This window comes from Strongylocentrotus purpuratus, unplaced genomic scaffold (genome assembly GCF_000002235.5).
Source record: "Strongylocentrotus purpuratus isolate Spur 01 unplaced genomic scaffold, Spur_5.0 spur5_scaffold_13, whole genome shotgun sequence".
NCBI lineage: Eukaryota > Metazoa > Echinodermata > Echinoidea > Camarodonta > Strongylocentrotidae > Strongylocentrotus > Strongylocentrotus purpuratus.
Window position 1 is genome coordinate 5,439,342 of NW_022145598.1, and position 8,770 is coordinate 5,448,111.

At 38.6% G+C, this 8,770-nt stretch overlaps 1 long non-coding RNA gene across 1 annotated transcript; it reads right to left on the minus strand.

Annotated features, from left to right (window-relative positions):
* Window positions 1–885: 885 nt before the first annotated feature.
* Window positions 886–8,283, minus strand: LOC105445322. Its single transcript, XR_004063693.1, has 3 exons — window positions 8,091–8,283; window positions 4,006–4,119; window positions 886–2,739 (listed from the first exon to the last, which is right to left on the minus strand). It is a non-coding gene; the product is annotated as an uncharacterized LOC105445322 (long non-coding RNA).
* Window positions 8,284–8,770: the final 487 nt, after the last annotated feature.

Here is an 8,770-nt window from a genome sequence, read left to right on the forward strand (position 1 = left end):
GAAAGTCACTGGGTAACCTTTCAAAAATATATATTAAAAATTTCTCTGTACCGGTACTTTTGTCGAGAAAAACATAGAAATCTAACCCAATTTCTTCTCTTTTGCATTGGAGAAGAGCAAAATAGCAAGTTTCAATCACATTTTGGCCGCTCTCGCAAGCTCTCACTCGTTCCACTGTGGTCAGGCGGCTTATGAATTTACTTATCGTTAGCTTTCTTCTGGTATTAAACTTGTTTTGATTGATTGTTCTTTGTACTGGTACTCCAATTGCCAGAACACAATTTGCATTTGGGTTTTATAATTTCATTCAATAAGTAAGTCAGTAAAATACTATGTTCTGCACAACACAAACAATGTGTGTCAATAGGGATTGAATATGTACTGAGGGGACCCTCATTGTGTCATAGTTAATTGACCCATTTGTGACCCCTGAGGAGTCGACACTGTGGGAGATAGTTTGTGGTAAACTTCTTTTATGAGACAAATCCAAGCAAACGTTTCCATATGGATACCCAATCCCTATAAAAGGGGAAGTCCACCCTGATATTATCTTGATTTGTATAAAAACATATTTGACGTAATTGTATAACTGAAAATTTTCTTTAGGGACAATATTTTAAAATATTTTTAGTACCTTGCAAGATACGTCAGAGAGTTGCCGATTTGTGTTTGGTTGATCGCACCTTCAAATATTCATAATTTCCTTATTTTGTTTTTTGTTCAAACTTTCACTGACCTGTTCCTCTCATTACCCTGCTTCTACTAAAACCAATTTAATATCAGGGTGGACCTCCCCTTTAAAATCATTTCCTTAAGAGTCAGAAGGGGGAGGGGGAAGGTGTTGAGGTCCCCCCCCCCCCCCCACCCCGTCAACTGCCCTATTCCTTGTTCATACATTAATTCCATTGTGTATCGAGTTACACATCATGTACAGTTTTGGTAGGCACTCAAGAACTTTTTGTTTGATTCCTTTGATTTTGGATGATAAATAGAAAGATACTAGCAATACTAGGTGTTTTCCTCTTCAAGTGAAACATTAAATAATGAGGTAAAAACTAACTTTGAAGGCCTGGAACACAAATTTAAACAAAGGCAAGTAAGCAACCTGCACTACATGTGTAAAACCGATGTGTGTATACGCTTTAGTCTACACGCACGTTATCTCCAGGCAAAGTGCTGAGATTGTTGTGCAGCGTGAGCCATCGGGGTGGAAGGGTCGTAGCATAGGCATTTAAGTATGTGCAGACATTAGCTTACCTTCCTGTCATATATGTACACAAACTAAACAGAAATCCTAAATAAAATACAAAATGATTTTGTACATACATTTAGCTACTAAATTATTCATACCCCTTGTAAATTTGTTTTGTTTTTGTGTTTTTCGTAACTCAAGAATGAAGCTTTAATATGTCACCATTCTCAAGAAACATAGATCATGCTTAAAAAATGACAAAACCTGGTAATTACATACCTGCCAACCTTTGAAGACTAAAAATAGTAATCATTTTTTACAAGGACTGTGACGGAGCGGAGCGAAGCGACCGAGCGGAGGGGGAGTTGTGTGTGGGAGAGGGCTGTCCCCCTCCCACGGTAGGGAGCTTTTGGTATTTTCAACATGTAGGAATGCATTTTCCCTTCACTTTAAACTCATTTTTCAACACTTATGCAACCCCCTCCCCCATAAAAAATATTTAAAAAACAAGGACTAAAAGCTCAAAATTCCCCTGATGAAATAGAACCTAAAGGAGAAAAATAAAGGGCTGTGCATTTAAGCGTGGTATGAGGTACTCGAATACTCAATTTTTTTTTGTTGTTGACACCACCATACTACGGTAGAAGTATCCCAGGTCCGTCACCGAAAACTCAAGCGATTTTACTTTGAGTTGCAGTTGAAGGCGCTGATTTAATAATAATAATAATAATAATAGTAAGCAATGCTGTTTTTAAAACCAAAGATGACAGACTAATTTTCCTCAGAGTCTAAACAGAAATCTGGACATTTGGTCCCACTTTCTGAGTGGTGAATTGACAGTGATTGAGCTGTGAAACTTTTTTTTACTCTTGGTACCATGCCGGTGCTCTCCCGGGCACGCTTAAGCGTCGGCCTGGACAGTGCCAGGGGAACGGGCAAAAAAAAAAAAAAAAAAAATAAAAAAGAATAAATAAATAAAAATAAAAATTTTTAAAAATTAAAAAATCGTAATTTTATGACAAAAAATCGTAAGGCGTAATTTATATCAAAAAATTGTAATAATTACGCCAAAATCGTAGTAGTTGGCAGGTATGTAATTAGGGCATGAATGATTTAGTTGTTTACTGTATATCTTTTGAAACGAGGAGAACAACATGAGACTACAATTTAGCCAAAAAAAATTCTCAACAGTGATATTTATATAAGTAGGTTATCACCACCAGATGAGCCAGCCTTGCTGATGACAGTTAGGTAGCTTACTCTGAGCTCCATCCACAGCTCCATGTGCAGTCACTTTCAAAGTAACCAAAATCCCACCGGGTATGAACAGATTGGCAAGTACTTTTCTCTGCATTAGCCACTAGAAACTATGATATCATTGTTCCACAGTTACCAATGACATCACCACCCCACATCTCATATTACTTTATTCTGGATAGGATGATACAGTTTTAGATCTGCAAGGAGTGCTGCTCTTGTCAGCTGTGAAATCACAAGTTTATCCTGAATTCCTGACTTGCTCAGCCTCTGAATACTTTCAGAACCTCCTGCAAAGAAGAAGGAAGAAAAAGAGAGGAGAAGAGAGGAAAAAGAAAGAGGGGAGAGAGAGAGTGAGGTGAAAAAGAGAAAGAAAAGCATTCATATTTCTAACTGATTTTTGAGCAAGATTGGGAGCAGCTTTTTATACTGTAAAACCAAAAAATTTGCCAAACTTGAGTGTTTGTCAACGGTAATTCAAACATGATCATGTATTTTTTATATATATTTAAAATATTAAATTTGTCATAGTTTGTTTTTATCTTCCACAAAGTTTTCGGGCGTGATGATTATTATCTGTTATGTATGAAAATCATTTTTTCTAATTATTTTTTTTATTATATATGGATATACTCTATATGATGGAATTTGTTTTGAAAATAAAGAACCCTGTGGAAGGGGAAAAATGAAGAATTAAAAAAATTAAAAACAGTAACATTCTTTTCACTTCATGCAGACCTTGGGCAATGCAACATCATCAAAATTATATCCCAAATTGTAGAGAAAACTTAGCTTGCCTTGGAAACCGAAAAATTTAGATAATTTTCAAATGTTGAACATTAAATTTGAAAATGGTATTTCATCAGAGCTACCAAGTATCACACATTAGGCGTACATCACGCATTTCGAGGGTCTGAAAATGCTCTTACGCACAACGCGCGCTAGATTTTGAAAAAATGCTATACCTTATACGTGTGTTATACCCTCGCACGCGCTTGCGCGCCGATTCATTAAAATGTTACGCATTGCCGATCTTTGAACTTGGCGTCTCTGTTTCATGCACTTTAAAACTTTATATGGGAGAAGGGGGAAGGCGATAAAAATCTGCTATAACACCGGGCAAAGTAGATTAGTAGAACAAATCAAAATTTTGTCAAGATTTGAACGTTATAAAATGCAATTTGTATGCACATAATTGTGGGGACGCAAATTTTTGAGATCCGATAAAGTATCTTAATCATTTGAATGAGCTTTACAAAATCTTTTTTTTTTCTCGCATTCTGAACCCTTTTACTCTTTACTTAAACAATCACACAGGCGCAGGTCCACGGGTGTGGGGGGGGGGGAGACGGGCCTCCCCCTCCCCCCTGGTAAAGAACAGAAGAATTAAAACAAAAAATTTACTCACGAATTAGGAAAACAAAAAATAGTGCTCTCCCCCCCCCCCCCCCCCCTCCCCCTGCTTATTCACTGGCTGGCTAAGTCGCCCCTAAATATTTCCTAAAAAATTGGGGAAAAAAAAGAGGTGCTCTCAGAAGAAAAGAATGATTACAAACCTTGGCAATGCTTCGGATGTGGAGAGGAGAAAGAGCATTCTCTCTGTTCTCTTGTGCTTCAGTATTAGCCCTGATAGCCAAGCTCCGCAAGAACAACATGTAGTTTAGAAAGATCTATCAAAAAAACATAAAACAAGGGTTCATATTCGGGAGACCTACCGGTATACCCGCGCGTAAGGCTTCTACACCTTTGATATGTGCGCTCGTCGTCCAATTCAGAAAATTGCCAGAAAAAAAAGGAAAAAAAATATCTATTGAATAAAATAACAAAACAAAAATACAATCATACACTCCACAACATACTAAACTAATCACGGACCTGTAATGGTCTTTCAGTTTCACCTCTTGTTGACGATCTTGCAGATTTTGACGTATTTGAATCCAATAATTGTGCTAGCAGAATAACATGAGGTGTACATTTCGTGACATGTGAAATATGATTGTTTCAAGGCTCTTACGGACAAATAAGCGTAGAAGGAATCCCCAACTTTGGAGCGAAAAAAGCCTTAAATAAATATCTCCTATTTTATGATCGATAGCACAGCTTGATCCCTCACTGTAGCTGCATAACTATCCTGGTTGTGTGCTGTGCTATTTTTATGTCAATTCTCAATATTTCAAACACCACTGTAGATCTAGACTACGAAACTCAAGTGGTTTCACTCAAAATCGGTACTTTAGTGACGATTGATGATGCCTAAATAGCAGTAAAATACAATTTTTTCAACTTTCCGATGTTAGAAAGAATAATTTAAAAATTCAAATTGTGAGTCCACTGTCGAACTGGCCGATCAGCCGCATCTGCATAAGTGTGTACTATGAGTAGGGAGGCCAATGCCAAAATCTAACTTTTTAATTACTCATTTGTTTATAACAAAACAAAGATTAAAAGAAAGTATTTTCTTTCACTAAGAAAATCCACCCATCTGCCGACTCCAGAAGTTCCATCAAATAGGAGATATCCAGCTCTTTTGTAGACAGTTCCTTCTACGCCTATCTGTACGTAAGAGCCTTGAAACAATTATATTTCATGTCCCAAAATTACGTTCATAATTAGACAGGCCCGAGGGGATGGGGCGTGTCATTGCCCGGACAACAAGTTCAAAACTTCGCACGAAATTCCATTCATCATCAGTGGCTAGCCTTGAATCGGTCGCACACACCGACACAGATAGGCAATTGCATTGCAAGCCGCAGTCCTGAAATCGAGCCATGGAGGGACCAAACATGAACAAACAGAAAAAATAAACATAGATCTACGTGGTTGTAGTCAATATAATCCTAGAAAAGAATTAAAATTAACAATTAGGCCTACCTTAAGGTGGTATTCCAAATCCAATAGTATTTCCTCATGAGTAAAGATCAATCTGACACTGCATTATCAACGATCGAGAAGTTACGAGGTCCAAATAACATCCATCTTGCAGCGAACACAATACGGAATCAGCATGCAATGTACGTTCGCAGACGTGTACTAGACCTATATTATTTATCTCACTCTCTCTCTCTCTCTCTCGCTCTAGATCCTATACGTAACGTACGGTACTCACTAACCATGTATCATTCACAAAACACACACCTTCAAATCATGGCTTTCATTCCAATTCTCAATTGGAGTATAGACTGCTCACGTAGACTTTTTTTTTACTGAAATATCTTTTTTAACACTTCTTATACATTACTGCACGACACTCGTATCTAGTGCTGTGAGAATTAGACCCCTAGGTACTATAAGTAAGACTACGCTTGGAGCACGATCTGACCGGAGCTCAGACATATGTCGCAATACCCTTTTTTTTTGGTGCGAACAATGACGTGACTGTTCACAGTTTTCCTTCTCATTTTGAGATGGATGTAGCTATAGGGCTCAAACCAACGCAAGATTGACAGAAACATCGAGTTCTATCTACCTTCGAATGTTCAGTTTGTAAAAATCTGTATTTAAAAAGATATAATCTTTTTTCTTTATATTTTCTAGTTGTTAGAAGTGGCAATTGTGAACATCTGAAATGTTGATCTCTATCAAAAGTTCTTTACTCAAAACGGATCCCATATTTTTAGGGTCTACCTTCTGCCAATGAGAAGGTTTTTAGTGAGCAAACCTCTACGCCCTATAGGATATTCTTAGTCGGTGGTGCGTGCGTGTCATGTAGCTTCTGCTACGACAATTATTGGATACAAATACGTCAAAATCTGCAAGATCGTCAACGAGCACAAACATATACACATTGGTATCTCTCGATCGATGAATCATGTCAGGACATCTTGCCCCAGACTTTGAGGCTGGGGCGAGATGTCCCGCGGGCGAGTTAGCCCGACTCCAGTGTATTGACTAGATTCTATATCATATATGTATTTAAATGCTGCCTATGCAGTGCTAGAGGTCAATACGCAGATTAGCATTGACTCTCTTAGACCGAAAGCTTCAGTCTCTATATCGTCGGTTGTCGGTAGTCTCAGTGGAACAACCGACGATATAGAGACTGAAGCTTTCGGTCTAAGAGAGTCAATGCTAATCTGCGTATTGACCGAAAGCTTCAGTCTCTATATCGTCGGTTGTTCCACTGAGACTACGTCTGGCTCCACTAGACCTTCGGATATAGAGACTGCCTATGCCATCGTACGTTGAAGATACACTCTACGGGTATACGATAAGACGATACTGCCCTGATGCTAAGTTAAATCCTTTTTTTGGTTATAATCGCATGCACTAACATATACAATTGGCAAAAAAAATCAACCACACATGATAAACATTAAGAAAATATGTACCTTGGACCTCTGCATATGATTAAATCTTCTTCAAAAAAGTGTTATTATCTCTTCCACTTGACTGTCTTCAGACGTCAGCCATCTTGAATCAAAGTAATGAATATTCATGACAAAGTTTTTTTAGTCTCCACCCCATTGACCTCATTCATAGACGTGCGCATACGTGCACGTACATGTACACCTCGCATCGTTTGAGTTCTCGTGTTGCCTGCTTCACTTGCGCGCGCTATCCTCGACGTTCTGCGCTGAGGAGCTAGCCGAGGCGAGGTCAACCATCCCCATTATCGTATTTGAATATTCATTAGCCGCCATTTTGATTTTTGTCGGACAGAATGCTTGACGTGGGTCATCGAGAAGCAGCCAAAAGCTCGGTAAGTCCTTTTATTTCTTTTATGTTTTTTATTTCGAGGGGAAGGGGGTAAAAAGGGAACTTTTAGGGACTGACAATTGCCTAGAAAATTACTGCAATTGAAGATAAATGATGTAGGTCTAGATCTAGATCTAGTCTACATGTAGACCGAAAGCTTCAAGCGAATGTCTACGACCAATTTTACATGTACGATTTTTAGTAGATCTAGATCTAGATCTACAGATACTTGGTCAGTTTTCTTCTTAGTCTAGACCCTATAGACCCTATCTTTGGTTTTACAACATTTAAAAATATAATTTCTTCAAATTTGCTCCTGACTCGGTTCAGACTAGATCTAATTGTGTGATGTGTTTTCAAGTCAATTTTTTTAATATATTTTTTTGCATGAATTTGCCTAGGTCTATCTAACGTTAGATATAGTCTAGATCTAGACCTAGATGATAGATCTAACTTTAGATCTACATCTAACGTTACTAGATCTAAGTTAGACCTAGACCGAAAGCTTCAGTCTCTATACCGTCGGTTGTTCCACTGAGACTACGTCTGGCTCCACTAGACCTCCGGTTCTAGTGGAGCCAGACGTAGTCTCAGTGGAACAACCGACGATTATAGAGACTGAAGCTTTCGGTCTAAGTTAGACCCTATTTCTCCTCAAGTTTGTCATGTTTGTGGGAGGGGCCTAACGGCTAAAATCTAGCCGTGATATCTTCAACATACGATGGCATAGGCGATCGTTCAGTCTGTATATTATCCGGAGGTCTAGTGGAGCCAGACGTAGTCTCAGTGGAACAATCGACGATATAGAGACTGAAGCTTTCGGTCTAACGTATAGGCCTAGTCTATGACTCTCTGTGCTGCTGGAGTGGACGGCAGGCACTCCAGCAAAGCATGCATAGAGAGTCAATGCTAATGCGTATTGACCTCAAGTACGGCAGGTACTTACCAATATATCCGTGTTTTTGCCTAGTCTTGCGTTAGGGGAAGTCCTTTTGATGATAGCTCGAACTTTCGAACGTGAACATTTTCGTTTCATCGTGGAAATGTGGTATTCAATCTTTCTGACGGACTCCGATCTTGCTTCGATTTTCAATCAAGGGACCGTAGTACAGCGGTACCGTACCCCCGCATTCATAGGTAACGCTAGAGGGCGACAAACACGAGATCGGCCAAATCATGTCATTGGAAATCCATACTTCACAATTTGAATTTCAATGTCGAACTTCGCGCGCTTTCCATCCATATCCCTCCGAGCGTGAGTCTTGAGGAGAACGTGATTCAAAATTCGCGCACTTTTACTTGACGTGGCTTGGATCTGGGGGGTGTTTCACAAAGATCCTAAGTAGAACTTAACTCTAAGTTGGACTTAAAAATTATGGAAAGCCGTTAGCGACTTTGAAAATATTTTGTAAAAGGTATTTTGAAAGGCATAAAATGTTGATTCAAATCATTCATATTTTCTATCATCAAGGAGATTTCATGTTCTGGATGTGGAATTTATAAAAAGTATAAAATACTTGAATTTCTGCTTTTGAATATATTTCATTTTAAGACTCCAATGGCTGTCCATAATTTTTAAGTCCAACTTAGAGATAAGTTCAACTTTGGATCTTTGTGAAACACACC